This window comes from Papaver somniferum, chromosome 10 (assembly GCF_003573695.1).
Source record: "Papaver somniferum cultivar HN1 chromosome 10, ASM357369v1, whole genome shotgun sequence".
Lineage (NCBI taxonomy): Eukaryota > Viridiplantae > Streptophyta > Magnoliopsida > Ranunculales > Papaveraceae > Papaver > Papaver somniferum.
The window spans coordinates 166,010,649-166,030,860 of NC_039367.1; the positions used below are offsets into that span (position 1 = coordinate 166,010,649).

At 35.7% G+C, this 20,212-nt stretch overlaps 1 pseudogene; it reads left to right on the forward strand.

Annotated features, from left to right (window-relative positions):
* The first annotated feature begins 1,817 nt into the window (after nucleotides 1-1,817).
* On the forward strand, nucleotides 1,818-16,703 carry LOC113316818 (annotated as a pseudogene).
* The last annotated feature ends 3,509 nt before the right edge of the window (nucleotides 16,704-20,212 follow it).

Below are 20,212 nucleotides of genomic sequence, written 5' to 3' on the forward strand. Positions count from 1 at the left end.
CGGGTTGACCCTAGCTTGCCCGTTTGACAGCTCTACAGCAGGCACACGATTAATTAAGTTCAATTAATGGTGGGTTTTGCACTTTGAAAAACGTAGTATACGGATGCCAACGTATTCTACTGACTAAAAAGGTACGTGTATCAACGTTGTCAATTAAGTTTGTGAAGATTGGATTAGCATAGAATGGAATTAATCATGGCACAACGTACATATATGATGGTGCACATCGATTTGGGTATGAAGCAGAGAGGGACGAGGACGACCCAAAATCCGCTGTCTTAATTTTCACGTAAACATACTACATCGTTAGCAGCTAACAATCTCATCTTATTTTCTTCGATAAACAAGATTAACAGAAAACAAAGTTTAAATTTATCAAAGATTAAGAGAAAACAACTTTCTAATCTTTAGCAAGATAATTGTAGATTAGGAGAATGTTGATGAGATTATAGACTCTATCTGACAAATATTTTTGAGGTTTGTTTTAAGTCGAAAAACAACTTCTTAAAATATATAGAAATCACCCCCTTAAAAACCGAATCAGCAACTTGAAAATTAAAATCAAATTGGAAATCCTAACATTAGATGCTTTACTTATTTGATGATGTTCCTGTTCTCCCGTCAAACTAAAGAAACAACACTTGTACTGATTTTGTGATTGATTGAATAACAAGTTTTGTAACAGCGCTTCTTCTGATTGATTAGCTTCAGCCCAATTAAGAGCTTCACGTACAGCCGTGCATTTACTTTTTTCCGGACTTAAGATTACATCATCATAGGAGTCTTTGATGCCCCTGTTTGGTGGCTCTCTGCGTTGCGACTTTGTAATTTGCCTTCTTTCTCAATATAATTTTATTTATGAGTCAAAAAGAAAAAAAGAAAACAATCTCATTTGAGCCTTACATAATCTACATGTCATGATGGTGCAAGTGAAGTGTAAGAATCGGCAGAATTATTGTTTAGAAATTCCTCTTACGTTTTTGAAAAAGTGAAAATGTTTTCAAGCTTGATCCTTGTTACGTCCCATTATTCACAAAGATCGTCTGCTTTTCTCTTTCAGAAAACAAAAACAGAGACAAAAGGTGAAAACAACAACCGACTTTCACCCACCTTCTACTTCTCTTCAACTTAACTACTCCTATCATATATATTCTCCTTCTCGACTTTCACCCACCTTCTACTTCTCTTCAACTTAATTACTCCTATCATATATATTCTCCTTCTCTCTCCCTCATCGATTACTGATCAGATATTATAGTATTCTCTCCGTTTCACAATAATAGGAAGGTTTGTGTTTCACCTGCCTTCTACTTCTCTTCAACTTAACTACTCCTATCATATATATTCTTCTTCTCTCTGCCTCATCGATTACTGATCAGATATTATAGTACTCCCTCACTTTCACAATAATAGGAAGGTTTGTGTGTAAATTTGCACACAAACCTGCCTATTAGTCTGAAACGGAGGGAGTACTATAATATCTGATCAGTAATCGATGAGGGAGAGGCCTATTATTCTGAAACGGAGGTAGTACAAAATATTGAACCTATTTTGGTCACTTCATGATCTTGTTTTTATTTTTTCTTTAAATGAGAATGTCTTCATGAGATTAGTCATCTATATCATATCAGAAAAGCGAAAAACAATTACCAATTTAGTGTATAAGCAATATCAATGTCAGAAGTTCACAATCTTCAAGGTTGATTGTTATTCTTTTTTCTTTCTTTGATCAACAAGACCTCATATATACATATTCTTGTTACCTGGTCCTAGAGTGCACAAAATCGCACCATTGGCGGACTTACATGCTGCAGAAAATGACGTCTTCTGTAAAAAATTCGTGTACATGCACGTTGCGTTACTTGTTATTGTTAATTCTAATCAACAATTACGCATGGGACGCATCTGCTTTGAGCAATCCTGAAGACGGTGTAAAATTGCATGTACAAGATGACCACGTGAGTAAATTTTACTTTTCCTGTTTTATTTTCTATCAGCATACATTTTATCGAAGTTCTGGTATACTTTCTTGATCATTCAAGATTTTTTTGTTGCCGTTTGTTGAAGGTGGTGATGGATAATGGGTTACTTCAAGTGAATATATCTAATCCTTTTGGATTAGTCACTGGAGTTCAGTACAACGGTATCGATAACTTGCTAGAAACCATCAATGAGTTCAATCATGGAGGGTAAATATTTGTGCTATGCTGCCCTTATTGATCAAACTATATCACGTACTTCTTCCTTTGACTTTGGCCTTGACTTTTTTTTTTCTTGAATTGATTGATGGATGCATAGGTACTGGGATCTGAGCTGGAGCCAAAGGGGAAACAAAGGAACATATTTTCAGTAAGTTAAAAGAAAACGATTTTCATGACATTGTCGGAGTCTATGCTGTAAGAGGCGCTGGACGAGGCGAGGCGCCTAGCCTAGCCTCGCCTAGGGCTTAAGCGCTCCCTGGATGCCCTAGGCGTCCAAAAAAAAAGGAAAAAAAAAAATACGGACATGTCACCTAGTCTTGGCGCCTTTTTTTTGCTAGGGGCTGGTCCTGCGCTTCGTGGGCCTTAAGCGCCTAGATCAGAGTACCAATAGTAGTAAAACATTTGAATTCATGAAATGAGTTTTGCAGGATGAATGGAACTACTTCTTAAGGTAATAGTTCAAAATGAAAGTCAAGTTGAAATTTCGTTCACAAGAACATGGAATTCCTCGGTTTCATCATCTTCGTCCCATCACTCAGACTCAAACAACAGCACAGATTGGGTTCCACTCAACTTTGACATAAGGTATAAACCGATCGATCCTTCTGTTTTTCTTCTTTTTGATGCTCAATACCAGTGGAATCAGTGGTCAAATAATTTTGTACAACTTGCAGATATGTAATGTTAAAAGGTTCGTCAGGATTCTATACATATGGCATCTATGAGCACCTAAATGGAATGCCATATTTGAATATCAATACAACTAGGGTCGCCTTCAAGCTTCGTAAAGACAAGTAAGAAAACTAGCTAGCATGCTCGTATTCGTATTGACAACAACGTAAATAATTGCTGGATGGACAAATATAAATTCCTAACTTTGGTTTTGTTATGGCGCGGTGGGGATATACAAAATATTAAGGTTTCAATATATGGCTATAAGTAAGACACGGCAAAGACGAATGCCACTGCCAGAGGATCGTGTACCACCAAGAGGCGAAGTGCTACAATTCAAAGAAGCAACTCTTCTTGTAGACCCTGTTGAACCAGAACTAAAAGGCCAAGTACTTATAAAATCATTGACTTGCTTGAATTACCCTGTTTGGGTTTGTGGTAATGAAGTTGTTACACAAAGTTTCAAGCATGCATTGTATTCTATGATGTGCAGGTGGATGACAAGTACATGTATGTGTTGGTTAATAACGATTAAAAATTAATCAATCAACTAATAATGTAAGAGGCACTTATCTGTTTTTTGTGTGTTCTCCTTAGTCAACTGTTAATGTCTTGAACATCCTGTTAAACACCATGGAAACAAGGAAACGGTAATGGTAGATTGAGGCGCATGTTTAACATACTGTCCTTAAGACAAGAATGCCCGGCTACACTCTGAAAAAGATGATGCTATAGCCCTACGGGTACATCTGCCTCCAAGATACAACAATCTTAACAAGCTTGAATAGCACATTCAAACTTTTCCTTCTAGAACTTGGCAGCGGAAAAACTCACGAATCGTTAGCACTTAAAACCCTCGTATCAAACATCGAAAAACGAAGAAGAAGTACTCAAAAACACACGGGGATATATGAGAGGTTTATCTATATATAACAACAATAAAAAGAGGTTATTCATATATAAAACCCTAACCCAAATCCAAAAAATATATAGTAAACTTATCCCGTAAAAAACTAAGAGATAAATTTGGAAGGTGTTTTTATTTTTTTGGAAAAACCTTTTTATTAGTAATTTTTATTCACATAAAACTGTATTTTTTCCAACAATCCCCCACATGAATAAAAATACGATAAAACACGGAAAACAAGAAATATCACGAATAGGCATAGGTGTCCATAAGGTCTTGAACCTTTGCTTAGTGAGAGGTTACCTGAACTACTTATTAGCCAGTGTCCATTAGGTCTTGAACTGTCTAACATTTGGTGTAACTCGCGATAACAACCACACATGATATCTCCAAGGTTGCTGCCAAGCTCCGCCGTTGTGTCCATTTTGGCCCTGGACGTCTTGTTTCTCAGAATGCTCTAGAGAATCAGCTCATATTCTCATAGAAAGCGACCCACTTCCTCATTCAGATAGGTGAGTTCCATTAAGAGTGTTCACTGCTACACCCCACTTCAATCTTAAATTGAAACTATGGAACTCATTAAGACTTATTAAAAGTCACCCTTCACATGCAGTCACACTATCACATCTACACCATAGGGAAGGGACAGAGAGAATATAATTCTCTGATAGTGTTTACCTTTACCTACCATAAATTAGTTGTCTCATTCGAAACCTTGATCTTGGGATCTCCAGTCAGCAAGGTTGAGTATCCTTCATGGAAAGTTTATTTTATATGAGCTTAAGTCCCATTCCCCCTCGATGTATAATTACGAACTATCTCTTTAGAAAATCCTTTCGTCAAAGGACCACTAATTTTTCTGTTGACTTCCCTAAGTCTGTGAGGTTCTCTTTTGACTTTACATGTCTACTGAGACCTCTTTTTGACTTCACGAATCAACTAAAATTACTTCATTAAAGAGTATAGTTGTCTTACCGAATTAGCCTTCTTCGAGTATGTCTAGACTTTGTCATTGCTCATTTACTTTAGACTCACATAGTCAATTGAGTTTCTGCAATGATGGCCACAGGCTTCGGTCACAGAGGAATATCTTCTAAGAAGCATCTTAGTAATCATTCGTCTTCCTCTTATGCTTGAATTAAAGCACACGAACTTTGATTTCTTCAACATACAAGTTCATCTTGTCTGTTTTAAGGACTTCCTTAGACAAACACTCCTTAAGAGGATACACACATAGGCTAAGATTTTTCATCGCTTGAAACAACAACATCTCTTAAGGTCAGTACAATATGTATTACATACACAATTTAAGATGTACCTCAAGTATGACAAGTCATATCACAAGTCTCTGATCAGATTATCCCAGTAATTCTTTTGAGATACTAGTGTGTTTGTATACACCTGCTATACTGCACATTTACAACACACATTAACCGCATCGAGTTTGACAAAGACTAATTTCCTTCAGAATATCTTCTGGTTCACTTAGATTCTTTAGATCATATCAATCAACTTGGTCTTTCAGTCAAATCGTAAATATCACATGTACTATTCACTAGTACATTCTTTATAGCTACCTCAAAATTAAGGTTAGTGCAATATATATCACATATTTGTAATTAAACATGTACCTCATGCATTCCAATCTCTCGACCTCTAATCAGAGCATCCTGGTGATTTCCCAGGGTAAACGCGGATATGCACATCTGTTTTACAACACATAAACACGTTAGACAGAAACTATATCCTCAAAATTTCTTTTGATTACTTACTGATCCTTTAGACCACGTTAAAACACATTAGTTTCCTGCCAAATCTTCAACATCTAAGATTTGTTAGTGGTTGTAAAATATATAAAAATGGAATACCGAAATATATGCATTAATATCCAGCAAATTTTATATGTGTGTTTGCAAACAAATTGGCCAAAAGGCCTTGAACACGTTAAGCATTCCTATGACAGACAGCCCCCCACATTTAGATGATTTAAAATTAGTTAAGGCTTACCTCTTGCTTTGAGCTAGTGCATAGCAGCAATGGGTACAACAACTAATCATCACAAAATGATCCTCATCTATTTTCGTTGAAATTCTCAGCACAAAACATCACTTTAAAGGTGTACAAACTTAAGTAACTTCTTAAAAATAGTCACATGATTGTTAAGCCTAACGTGATTTCCATAGCACCTTTGCATGAGGAGATGCATTGTAAATTAACTTACTCGTTCTGCCAGGTATGTTTTTGCATGATGGAGGACTCACTTTCATTGACACAATCTAGTGTTCCAGTTCCCGCATCCATCGCCTCATCTTTGCACGCAATTTATTTACCTGACTAACAAGATCTTATGTGGTTTCCTGTGTGGCACCTAGCATAGCTTATACAAGCACAAGTCAGGGATTCAACACAGAGATTAATTGTTAATTAAGCTGAAAAATCATCAAACAATTCATAAGGATAATTGTTGTTTCCAGCTTCAACAGTCCCAGGATACCGGTAGCCCGCACTACTACTGGGAACTGGATGCTCACCGTAACCTGCTTGAGTAGTCCCATATGGCACATGACCACCAACCTGACCACCTTGAGCATATCCAGGTGCTTCATGAGCAGCAGGTTGACTATAACCAGACAGGGCGCCTTGCTGAGCGTAAACATGAGGTGGTTGCTGCGTGTACTCATCATCAAAAACAGCTGGTGCTGCACCGTCTGGAGAATATGTTTGCTGTGATGGGTGAAGATACATTCTCCACCATCCTACCCCTTCCAAATTGAGAATACTATTTCCGATGTATTGGAGCAACATTTCACTTATTTGCGTGAGAGACTAGAATCAGCAATACTATAATTTTCCTTTGAAGTAAATTCGCAAGGTATTCAATTATGAGAAACTGAAACAGAATTGTACCCCTTAAGTACATTCAACCTCACAAAATTTTTCGTCCTCAACTCGTATTGCATTTCCACTAAAAGGCAGTATATCACTCTCATACAAGTCGGTGTTTAAGGTTGCATCTAGGACAGTCCATGACCATCAAATGATTCTGTAAGCCGAGGACGCTTCAACACAGACAATAAACACATGCTCCAACAGCTTTACTGACTTGGGCCTCTCTCACCCTACCTGCCAATGCTATATAGCACCTGATGGCTCCGGCAATCGCTTTACAATAATATTTTTGTACAACCAGCAGGTCCGGAACCCTCAACAATTCAATATAGGCCTGGAGAGTCAATTTTTAAGAAGGATAGGAACGGACGTCGAATAGGTCTTCAGTCATTGCGTAGAGCTTCTCCACAGCAAAGAACCTTCTACTAGAAGTCTCGAATTTTTGTAGGCGGTAATAACTCTCTCCAGAAGTAAGCTCAAACCACATAGACTGCCTTAAGTAATGCAAATTATCGTGTCGATCTAAATCCTCTCCTGTACAACCAGCCGCCTGCTCAGCCAAATTCCCCTGCACAAAATCCTCTCCTGTATAAGCAGTCGCCTGCTCAACCAAATTTCCCTTCAGAAGCAAGACCAGCGTGTATCTCAGCAGTCATAGCATCAGCAACTACTCTTAGTTTCTCAATTGGTGTAGCCCAAATATCAAGTTCAAATGTTTATACACCTCTGAAGGTACCAGACATGTCGTAGCTTTCTGATAATCAATGAACCGAACACCAACTGGGAACAAAGCAAGGGATTCTCATCTTTCCATCGTGACTCGGCCTCCCTGACTTCATCTCGATCTCGTCATCACCACGATCAACTCCAGCAATCACCGGAAGTATACCAACATTACTGCCATCATGAACAGCATCCCTGATGAACCAACATCTCAATTACTGGCATAACTCTTCATCACGAGCTCCTATTTCTCCATGTTCTACTTCATTAGTCACCGGTCAATCTCCATCTTTAATCTAACCAGTATCAAACAGAAACCATGACTCTTTTCTCTCGAGTTTCATTATATACCATCAGTATTGGCAGCACCACCCTGCCGTGTCATCACAAACTAACGACTCTTCATCTTCTCTGTTTTCTTACTCGAGATCTTTCCAAGACTCCATTGCTGACATTCATCCGTAAGGATCCTTTCTTATTAGGGTTCAAAAAATTCAACTCATGAAAAATCAAGACCAACGCTTCACTTTAAAGTTCAAAAAGTTTCAATCCCAGTGCTCGCAATTCTCGTACACTATGTTGTGTAGGCTTTGTTTTCTGAACAGTCTTTCCGAGATAATCTCCCCTCCTTTCTTTCTCAAGCACCGACTGATATATCTGAAAGTGTCCCATCTTGATTTAGTACGCGACGTACGTACGCAAACCACTTCGTATTCCTTCTTAAGAGGATGGAAGTAAAATCCACAGACACGGACAGGAGTATATCTTCTAGGAGCAAGAAGTACTTGCTCGTTTGTAATCGGATTCCAAATACGGAAAACCGATGGACCAAGTAGATCCAAGCTTGTTGCAGCCTTAAAGTTCTCAGCTGTACCATCTTCAGAAATAAAAAGTTTGACGACATTGCCCACGTATTGCGTAAGAGATTGGATCACAATGGTGGGAGTAATAGCTCTGAAGCCTCGGTCTAAGTGCGCCCGAATGAAATTGTCTTCTTGGCGTTGGTCCAGTAGTTTGATTTCAACTGATGCCCTTAACTTCTCCAGGGCTAGCTAGCTCAATGAAAAAGGATACGTACTCCTCGCTAGCATGATCACAGCCGTCTGGAAAAAAAAAAAACGTATCTTCCAATCATAACCACCAACTGCGAATTTGCCACTAGACTTGTATTTACCAACTCCCATTCCTTTGCATGAGAATATCCGTTTATCTTAAACTCATGAGAACCTTGCACAGTCTCATAAAATAACTGCGATGAAGAAATCTCCGACTTTGAAACTGTCGGACTTTTTGCTTCGTTAGGGGCCATGATGATCTTTAGATATTGAAATTGACAGAGAAAAATTGTTATTAAAAAAAAAAAATCTTGTCTTAAGATTGTTGGTTAATAACAATTAAAAATTAATCAATCAACTAATAATATAAGAGGCACTTATCTGTTTTTTGTGTGTTCTCCTTAGTCAACTGTTAATGTCTTGAACATCCTGTTAAACACCATGGAAACAAGGAAACGGTAATGGTAGATTGAGGCGCATGTTCAACATACTGTCCTTAAGACAAGAATGCCCGGCTACACTCTGAAAAAGATGATGCTATAGCCCTACGGGTACATCTGCCTCCAAGATACAACAATTTTAACAAGCTTGAATAACACATTCAAACTTGTCCTTCTAGAACTTGGCAGCGGAAAAACTCACGAATCGTTAGCACTTAAAACCCTCGTATCAAACATCGAAAAACGAAGAAGAAGTACTCAAAAACACACGGGGATATATGAGAGGTTTTTCTATATATAACAGCAATAAAAAGAGGTTATTCATATATAAAACCCTAACCCAAATCCAAAAAATATATAGTAAACTTATCCCGTAAAAAACTAAGAGATAAATTTGGAAGGTGTTTTTATTTTTTTGGAAAAACCTTTTTATTAGTAATTTTTATTCATATAAAATTGTATTTTTTCCAACAGTATGCACAAAATATCGAAGACATAAAGGTTCACGGGTGGGTTAGCTCTGACCGCATATCACAGCGAGCGATGAATATCGAGGTGGTGGTCCTCTAAAGCAGGACCTCACCTCACATGTTGGTCCTCATTCTCTCAGTGTAAGTTCTAAGCTAGCTTCTGCAATCTACCTATATAAACCCTGTTCCAATACCTATACTAGAATCAAGAATTGATTGCAATACCTACTCCTCATTACTCAGGTTTTCCTTAGTTCCCACTATGTGGGCCAGGATAAGTTACCCGTCTTTGGAAATGGGAACCTTGGAAGAAAGTGTTTGGTCCGGTATTCCTATATCTTAAATCAGCGCCACCCAGTACAAATGAAAGCGCATTGTGGGACGACGCCAATGAAGAGGTTTAGCTTTCTTTTGGGATTTAAAACAAAAAACTGCTCTTGGTTAAGAGATTTCTCCTCTTCACCTCAACCTGGAAATAAATTTTTCTTTTTTTTGTTCTGTTGTTAGCTGCAACAAGAAGCCCAGAAATGGCCGTATAATTTCCTAGCTTCCACAGACTATCCTAAATCTGATCAAAGAGGCACAGTCAATGGAAGAATACTTGTCCGTGACAGGTATTCGCTATATATACTAACAAATGAGTATTTTGGAATGCAAGATTCATTGTTTCTTCTATATATTTTTCAGGTTTGTAAGCAAGAAAGATATACCTGCAGTAGATGCTTACGTTGGGTTAGCTTTACCCGGAGAAGTTGGGTCCTGGAAGACGGAGTGCAAGGTCTTATACCCATCAATTAGTTTATACCGTTGCATGTTTATGTACTTCTCCTTTAAAATATCAATGTCTGATTTGTTTCTGTTGTTCAGGGGTATCAATTTTGGACTAAAGCTGGTCCTAATGGTTCATTCACAATTAAGAATGTACATTCTGGAGATTACAATCTCTATGCATGGGTTTCTGGTTTCATAGGAGATTACAAGTATGACAATCTCATTACAGTTCAAGCAGGTATGTATATATATATATATAACAATTCCTCTTCTTTTAACTACTTCAGTTTTGCGCTGGTTTACTGATATTCATCCATTCGTTATTAAAACAGGAGATTCCATTGAATTGGATGATGACCTTGTTTATGAGCCTCCAAGAAATGGCACTACGTTGTGGGAGATAGGTATTTCTGACAGAACCGCAGCCGAGTTTTTCGTCCCAGATGTTGACCCTAAATACGCTAATCCACTATACTTATCGCAAGACAGGTTAGGATGGTTGTTTCTCATAGATAATACAACGATATGACCATATGGTCCAAATTAGAAATTCAAACATGAATTCTTAACTTTTCTTCTGTTTCCTAACTTACAGGTTTAGACAATATGGATTGTGGGAGCAGTATAGTGTTTTATATCCAAGCATAGACCTTGTTTACACAGTAAACAGAAGCACTTACCAGAAAGATTGGTTCTACGCGCAGGTTACTCGGTAGGGGTTCTTGTATCTTTTACTGCACTATTCATGTCCAAATGAGTCTTAGCCGGTCCAGGATTTACACTGGACCTCAGAGTTTTGAGACAATACTAAAAGCAAAACGAAATCTACTTGTTCAACAGGAAGTTGGGAGAAAAAAAGTACAACTCAACAACATGGCAGATTAAGTTCAACCTAGATAATGTTGATCAGGGCACGATATATAAGTTGCGAGTGGCACTTGCATCCACAACTGGAGCCGAACTGCAGGTATATGCCAACTATTTATCATTCAAGTTTTTTCTTCTTTCATTGTAGCTTCAATTTCCTGACAGGTTGGGCTAATAATTGTCTTTTCATTTTTTTCGTTGAGTAGATTCGACTCAACAATTTGAATACAGAAATCCCTCATTTCACAACTGGAGGAATGCGCAAGGATAATGCCATTGCGAGACATGGAATTCATGGCCTGTATCTGTTGTTCAATGTTGATGTAAAGAGTGATTGGCTCAAACACTACACCAAATCTAGGTTTTCCTAACAATCGATTTCCTAACAAATTTTATTTTAGTAACTCTAGTGATCCATTATAATTCTACTAACCCTTATAAAGGGTTAGCAAAACAAGGAATAGTTACCATAATTAGGAATTAATTCGTAGAAACTAAATAACTATTCAAAGTGTAAGATTATTAGTTATTCATATCTAACACACTTTATACTAAATAACTATTACAACTATTTCTACCCAAAATTGGATGATACTAAAATGAACCCCATGTTTATAACTCTTTATCATTTTTATAAGTAACACACTTTGACATAGCTAACACAATGATTAATTTTGGAATTTAGAAAATGCAAAATAGAGTTTTAAGCTTTTATAAAAAAAAAATTTGGAACCAAATAAATAGTGTTAGAACCGTGGAATAACCTAAACCCAGAACTAATGCTGCCAGAAAGAAAAATTTGAGTTTCCATATTTCCTCACTCCTGTTGACGGAACTAAACCCAATTGGATTTCATTAAACGCTTCGAAAAATCAGTTAAGAAATACAACAAACCCCATATACTTGCTCAGACAAATTTAATTTTCAATCTCATTCTGCACGCAGTAGACTTCTTCCTCAAAATCAAAAGAGAAACTCGAACGAGTTCGAATTAAGCTCGAATTAAAGAAAAACCCATCGTCATTCCTCTTTGTTTTCAATTTCCGAGGAGTTTGAAGAGAAATAATAAGGATGAAGGTGACTTATTTCCCGTGAAATTTGTTCGTTATCGTTGATGGTATGATTTCTCTTCTTTCAGATCTTCCATTAATTATTATAGTTCTTCAATTATGAACTTAGGGTTTAAACAATGCGGAATTTTTAAAATAAGGTTCAAATTGGGAGTTTCTGATTGTGATTATGATGTTATTAGTTTTTTCTGCTTTGGTGGTTATGTTTTTATATTCCCCTGTGCAATTGCGAAATTGATCAATTAATTTTAAATCATGATAAGTTTTAATGGTTTATTCTTCCGTTAAAATGTAAAGCATGTTTTGTGTAAGTCTTTTGTTAAATGAAGGAAATGGTTTGGAAAGGTTGTACAGTCTCTATCCGAAGCTCATTAGATTTGTAAAATGAAATTGATTCTAAAATCAGAATTGAGCTGTGTTTCCGTAAGGGATTGTGTTTCTAAGGCAAGATTTTTTTTTCTTTTTTTTTTATTGTGAATACGCATACTACTTAAGTTTCAGTATTTTCCTTAAGATGTATAGGTCCAGTGTAGTAGTGTGTTGCACTGGTATTTTGAATTAAGTGTGGTGACGCGCATAAGCAAGTTGAGCATGGTAGATTTGTCCATAGGTCCTGCAACACACAAGCTTTAAAATGTATTCTCGGCGCACACAGAAAAGTGTGATATCATAGAGTTGTTTTTTCTCCGATCAAGGCTAGTATATAATCACCACCAACTATCTCAATTTCTTAACATGTTTTATGTTTATAATTTACTTGTTGCAGCCGCTGCAGCTTAAAGATAAGAACGTGACCCTGACCAGCGTATAATTTGTACAAAGAAGTGGGTGGGTACTCATTCGATTCAACCTCCCGGTTTCAACGTCTATTAGAGGTATTATTTACTGATATATATTTTTCTTCAAATTTATTCGTGGGAAGTAAAAAAGAAAGATTTTTGAATGTTATTTGTAGAGAGTTATGCAACACCCGCTTACCCATTTAAAATTCTACTATAAGGAAGGTCGCAATGGACGAGGTAGAAAAACAAGCAAACTTCATTCCGTGGTTGGTTGAAAAGGTATGGCTTCTATCTAACGCGAGACGCAAATGGTCACTATATTCCTAGTACAATTTGAACACAAATGCAACAACATGTGGATCAGCATGGAGATTCACCTTTGGCTCGTTCTTTATTATATGTTTTCATTTTTATTTTATTTTACAAGGCTCTGGTTTGATGATTTCCATAGTCCAGACTCCAGTTCTTATCTTAGATGAGGTTACATAAATTAAAGGTGAACACCACAGTGTTATGTAGCGACACATTTCCAGAGAGCATAAAATGAACTAATACTAATTTCTCTTAGATTCTTTTGTCATTTCTATTTACTTTTGTATGTGCATCGTATTATAGAATGAACCAATCATAATTTCACCAAAAGAATTTTGATCCTTTACTAATTCTAGATTTCTTCTTTTTCTTGATTTTTTATGATGCTTGACTTAATATTCTCTTGTTTTGCATAGCTAGTAAAAAGAGAGAAAAACAGATTCAATTTTGTGGTTATTTCTTATGAGGCTATGTGCAGTAAGATTGATAAAGGGTGTACTGTAGTCAAAGCCGAGAAGGAAAGTAACTACAAATGGACTTGATTTGAGTGTGTCTGGCCATTGACTAGTTTTCTTGAAATTTATGGTGACAAGAAGCAAGAATGCTGCCAAGAAGACAAGGATAGCCACAATGTAATGGCGAAAATACCACTTTTCTTTCACAAGTTAAAGGTCAAGGACCGTTTCAAGGTATAATGTATGACTATATACGTTTCGAAGCACCAGTGAAGGACGAAAGAATAATAAGGAAAGAACAAATGCGGAAGCAAGGATATATTTTTGCACAAAAAAATGCCTGATTAAGGTTTTCATCTCCTGTCTTCTAATTTTCCTTATGTAGGATGAGTCGATATTAACTACTGCCACTACGCTTTTAGTTATTGTGATTTCAAGAAACATAAATTTGTTGCGGATTTCTATCAGGTTCTTAACCTAATCAATTCTCCCATGCACTTGGTATGGTTTGTTGTATATTATTTCTCCAAAGAGTCACAAATATATGTTGTTGGAATATTGATGAATCATTTATTGAATATCCCCTTAATCTCCCATGCAGATGGTATGGTTATATTTTAGTCATACCAAATATATGCTGTTGGAACAATTTATTGAATATCCCCTTCATCTCCTACACCCAAACCATAAACAGATTGGGCATATATTGTGGGTAAACTGAGGAAATGATTTCATCTATCTACAGTTTAGCTAATCAAATACCCAAATCTAATCCACTATACACCCCCATTAAATTGTTCAGGAAACATATCATGATCAAATCATTGGTTCTGCTTAGTCTGTTAGTTATGGTTTGCCATCAGGTCGGAATCGGTGTCGTTCAAGCAACTAATCGACTTCCACTTCTTATCAAACCTCAGGATCTACAACAACCTCAAGATACTCAACCACAGTCATCGACCCAGTATACTAAAGTGGCAGGTGAATATACAACTAAAATCCTCTCTGCAAAAGGCTTATATTTTTGCACAAAAAAATGCCTGAATAATATTTCCATCTCCTGTCTTCTTATTTTGCTTACATAGGATGCTTCGATATCAACTACTGCGACAACGCTTGTTGTTATTGTGATGTCAAGAAACAGCCACCACTGTGTCTTAAGTGCTGCTTGGAAGATCCCTGACGAACTGAATTGCACTTTTTGTCTGCATTTGCGTCTGACATTTTCTGATGATGTAGTTAAAAGAAAGTGAAGTTAGATCTACAGCTGATAAAGAGATTTCTTGCACCTTCAAATTTATCTACTTCATCATGTTAGAATACTCGCAGTGTACGGAACTTAAATTTCTAACACAAAATTGGTTAAAAAGACCAAAACCAATAATTCCTGGGCGAAAAGGACACTTAGATTTTGATACTGTTTAAATGGACAAAAATGTAAAAATAGCTAGGATGTAAACAGTTTCATCCTTCCAATTTTCAAATACTTTTTCTTATTTTTTAATTTACACAGGATGCATCCAGTTTCATCCTCACTATTTGTTAAGTTTAAACCAGGATGAATCCAGTTTCATCCTTGCTAAAAAAAATTGTCCATTTCACCCATACTAATTTTTACTCGTCCATTTAAACCATGTTTTAAAAATATTTGGACAAATAACCCATATTCCGAATTTCTAACATCTTTTTGTCATTTAAGAGATTGGATGATGGCCAGAAAAAGGTAAAACTAAGGGAAATACAGTAAATAGAATGCGACATTCACAAAAAGTGCATAATTGTACAAGTTACAAGGGCTCATTCTATATAGATTTCCTTTTAATCAATTTCTACTTTCGTGTAAGCTTAGATTCTCCTGAACTCTAAAATGTGGTTCTGGAGATTCATAAAGAAAAAGAAAATAGAAATGAAAGCAAGAGAGAGCCAACTTACAAATATTATACAAAATTATGGATAAACAAAAAATTATGGATGAAATGAAAACAAGTACAACTTGCAGTAATGTAAAAGATTATGGATGTGTTTGATTCGGAGAGATTGGAGGCTTCTATCACAAAATGCGGCTAACAGTCAAATATGTGACAAAAGCCGGTAAGCTACGACACCAAAATGATCATTAAACCATAGATCAACAAAAAAAAAGTTAATTATCTAAGTTTTCATAATTAAGTTTATTTATGTAAGATATTCAATATGATTAATGTTTTGGAAAAATCCTCAATAAAATTTGATGCAATTCATGGTTGAGAAAGATATCATTTTAGAGAATTTATTTTATAGATTGTGTTTATGAAATTTTAGGAAAATGGTCTTAGGAAAACAATGAAAAATCCTCGATCGATGTTGTTGTGGAAATTTTTGAAAGGAACAATTAAAATATATAATCCTATTAATTTTAATATTATCATGATTAAGAAAAAAGAATATCATTTTAGAGAGAATTAGGAATTAGGATTTATTTTGTTTTTGGGAAAAGTAAGAATTAGGGTTTTAATTGTATACGAGAATTACAAAAGAAGAATTATAACTAATTTGACATATGATGAAGTATGATGAAAAGAGAAGTTAGGGTTTCTTTTTTATTTTTTATTTTGAGTAAGAAGAATTTAGGCTTAAATGTTAGTAAAAAGTAAGATGTGTTTGGATTTTCAATTTAACTTATACCTTTTGGGTTATGGTTAATAAATGTATTGGTTATGTTTAAGAGAAGCCTTTTTGAATATGCTAGTTTCATACTGAACTTATTAGACAACCTGAAGAAAATACACACGTATAGATGAACTTAAGATGCAAAAGATTACCAACCTGAGGAGTGCAACAATATTCTTGTTCCTATCACTTCCTTGATACTCCTTTAATTGAAAAGCATATCTCTGATATGAAGACAATTTCTATATGGGTGTTGATTTACGGCGTTCCCTCCATTTTGGGATAATTCAGGGATTAGTAAAATCTCTAGATACCTTGGAAAGCCTATAATGGCAGATAAGAGATCTAGACAGTCTTATGCAAGAATTTTCATTGAGATTGAACCAGATTTCTCATATCCTAACTTTATTCCTCTTTTGACTGGTGGTTCAAACCTATGAGCTTCCATTTGAGTACCAATGGAAGCCTCCCAAAGTAAAAGATGTTGTGTATTTGGGAACTCTTTAAACAAATTCCTAAGAAAGAATTGAAGATTAAGACTCTTTGGGTTCCAAAGAAGAAGATATCAGGGTCTGTGGCGAATACACCTGCGGTTGAGAGATCATTAAACCACGAAATTATACATAGACCAAAATACCAAAATGATCATTAAACCCTAGATCAACAAAAAAAAAGTTAATTATCTAAGTTTTCATAATTAAGTTTATTTATGTAAGATATTCGATATGATCAATGTTTTGGAGAAATCAAATTTGATGCAATTCATGGTTGAGAAAGATATCATTTTAGAGAATTTATTTTATACATTGTGTTTATGAAGTTTTAGGAAAACAATGAAAAATCCTCGATCGATGTTGTTGTGGAAATTTTTGAATGGAGCAATTAAAATAAACAATCCTATTAATTTTAATATTATCATGATTAAGAAAAAAGAATATCATTTTAGAGAGAATTAGGAATTAGGATTTATTTTGTTTTTGGGAAAAGTAAGAATTAGGGTTTTTAATTGTATACGAGAATTATAAAAGATGAATTATAACTAATTTGACATATGATGAAGTATGACGAAAAAGAGAAGTTAGGGTTTCTTTTTCTTTTTTTTTTGAGTAAGAAGAATTTAGGTTTAAATTTTAGTAAAGAGTAAGACGTGTTTGCATTTTCATTTAAACTTATACCTTTTGGGTTATGGTTAATAAATGTGTAGCTATGTTTAAGAGAAGCCTTTTTGAATACGCTAGTTTCATACTGAACTTATTAGACAACCTGAAGAAAATACATACGTATAGATGAACTTAAGTTGCAAAAGATTACCAGTGTGAGGAGTACACAAATATTCTTGTTCCGATCACTTCCTTGATACTCCTTTAATTGAGAAGCATATCTCTGAGATGAAGACAATTCCTATATGGGTGTTGATTTACGGCCTTTCCCTCCAGTTTTGGGATAATTCAGGGCTTAGTAAAATCTCTAGCTACCTTGGAAATCATATAATTGCAGATGAGAGATCTAGACAGTCTTATGCAAGAATTTTCATTGATATTGAACGAGATTTCTCATATCCTAACTTTATTCCTCTTTTGATTGATGGTTCAAACCTATGGAGCTTCCATTTGAGTACCAATGGAAGCCTCCCAAAGTGAAAGATGTTTTGTATTTGGGAACTCTTTGAACAAATTCCTAAGAAAGGATTGAAGATTAAGACTCTTTGGGTTCCAAAGAAGAAGATCCCAGGGCCTGTGGAGAATACACCTGCGGTTGAGAAAGAGGATCCTCTTGTTTTGGAGAATGATATCGCTTCAGGTGAGATTGTGAGAAAAGATTGTGATTTTCAGGTTGAAGAGGAATTTGTATCTTATTCTAGGTAAAAGAAGCATATAAGGAGAATAGAAGATGCTCCCTCTGTTGAGAATGTTGAACATACTAACTCTTTCAGCATTTTAGAATCTAGTTCTGATCCAACTAGAGTTGAGTCTGGCGGGGAAAAGTTGAAGAATAGCGAATATGATGTTATTCCCATTGCCAAAGTCTCTAACTCTTCAGGTGAGCCTTTGGAATTAGGTCTTGAAAATCTCTTTGGGATTGGTGAAGATACTGAAATTCAAGAATCTGATAATGACAAAGTTTTGGACTCTTCAAGAGAAGGGTATAAAAAATCCCTTGAAGCTCAAATATTTAAAAGCATTTCTGCTTTGATAAGAGATCCTAACGGAAAACAACCAAATAGGAAGAACATTGATAATTTGAATGAAAAATTTCATAAATCTAGGAAAGAGAAATGATCTTGGTAAACTAGGATGAAAGGATGTGCCTATCAATGATAAGCTTGGAAGGGGTCACAGAGTAGCCAAAGAAGAAATGATGCGAAGGGTATCTTTGTAGTTCTTGTAGAGTGTTGTGCTTTTGTGATTGCTTGTTAGACTTTTATTTTAGCTTGTCGGCAGCTTTGATTTGTAGCTTATTTTGTTTTGTTGTTGGATCTTTTGTTTTTTTAGCTCTTTGTAGCACTTCCATGTGCATTTTTTTTTCTTCTGGTTTTTTCTTTTTCAATACAAGTTTTAACCTTTCTCCTCAAAAGAAAAAAAGCCCTTCATTGATTGCAGATATACTGTTATCGATTTGGTGACTGTGATAAAGTTTTATAGATATTGCTTGCACATAGAATGGCTCCTGGAGTAAAAGATCAAGCCAAACTTTTACTAGTCATAATAACTAATTGTTTACCTGATCTGCAAATTGATGAGAGACATAATTTATCATTGTTTATTTCTTGATAGTACATTATCAAACGGTAAACGATGGACCTTATCACATTGCGATACTAGATTAACATGCAACCCCACTACAACATAATCTAATGTCCTATAGCCAGGTAATGAAAGTGCTAATTGTGTTACTTGTGTACCTTTGGAAAGAACCAAACGGAAATTTCGGACGGAGAGCTCGGGAAAATTAGTGTTTTGGTCCTAAGTTTTGGTACCTTTTAGTATTTGTGTCCTCAGTTTGTCCGTGAATTGACTGGTCAACAGTTAAATGGTTTGACAAAATAAGATCTTCAATTCTTAGCTTTGTTACCGACTTCAAGATCAACAACATTGAACATGAAACAACGAGATGAATCCAAATTATTCATGCACTTAAATCTATATTAAAAAAAATAACTTTAATCTATATTTGATTTCCCATGACCTAAATTATCAACCCTACGACCCTGCGAACAATCTGCTCTTAGTTACTGTACAACTAAATGAGACAGAAAGGAGAAGAGATGGAGGAAGTATAAAGAAGTTGATCAATTTTGAAGACTTTGAATATATTAACCTAGTATATTAGGCTTTGTCTAATAACGATTGTGAGTTTGGTTGGAATTGTATTTTTTTTCAAGAAGAATACCATGTTAGTGCTTGAAAGGTCGGAATGTTTGCGTTTGTACCAAAAATTACTTTTTGGCACAAAATTCAATTGATTTGATGATGATAATATAAATGGCCAATTACAGAATGGTCATATTTTTTGTAATCCTGTCACAAAATGATCATACTTTTGTAATTCATTTATAAAATGGTCTTTTTCCATCCGATTTAACACATTTGAATAAAACGGTGTTGTCTTTTCCGAAAATACCCTTCCTCAAAGTACCCTTCCTAGTTAACTAATTGGTGATGAAGCGGTGGTGGTGATGAAGCGGTGGTGGTGGTGGTGGAAGCTTAAGAATCTCTGCTAAACCCCGAAGGGGAAGCGGTGAACCCTTTGGTGAATGCGGTGTACCGATCCTGAATGAGGTGTAACGAACCTGAATGCGGATTAACGATCCTGAATGCGGTGTAATGATATGTAAGCGGCACCACCACCAACTACAAATAGCGCCACCGTCACAAAAATTATAATGAATGCAAAAGTTAAAATTGTGTATGAAGGGATAAATACGAAGGACATGTAGGTAATTTCATTA